This window comes from Manacus candei, unplaced genomic scaffold, assembly GCF_025592945.1.
Source record: "Manacus candei isolate 608988 ecotype Guabito, Panama unplaced genomic scaffold, ASM2559294v1 h1tg000009l, whole genome shotgun sequence".
Taxonomy (NCBI): Eukaryota; Metazoa; Chordata; class Aves; order Passeriformes; family Pipridae; genus Manacus; species Manacus candei.
Genome location: NW_026138057.1, coordinates 2,307,124 through 2,307,334, shown reverse-complemented (window position 1 = coordinate 2,307,334; position 211 = coordinate 2,307,124).

The following is a 211-nucleotide window of genomic DNA, read 5'->3' as shown; positions in this document are numbered from 1 at the left end:
CCATAGGCTTCAAGTCCTTCCCCTTTGCCTAGCTTATAGAGAGCCGGGGTTTAATGCAAATGAGACAAGGGCTCGCTTTCTTCAAGGGCAAGGGAGAGGTGGGGGAAACCCAAATTGTCTCTTCAGTGGATCATGCATAATTTTAAAAATGGAGCGAGTTCTGCACTGGGAGCCAAATGATGAATGGGGCTAAGGCCACACACAGACACCA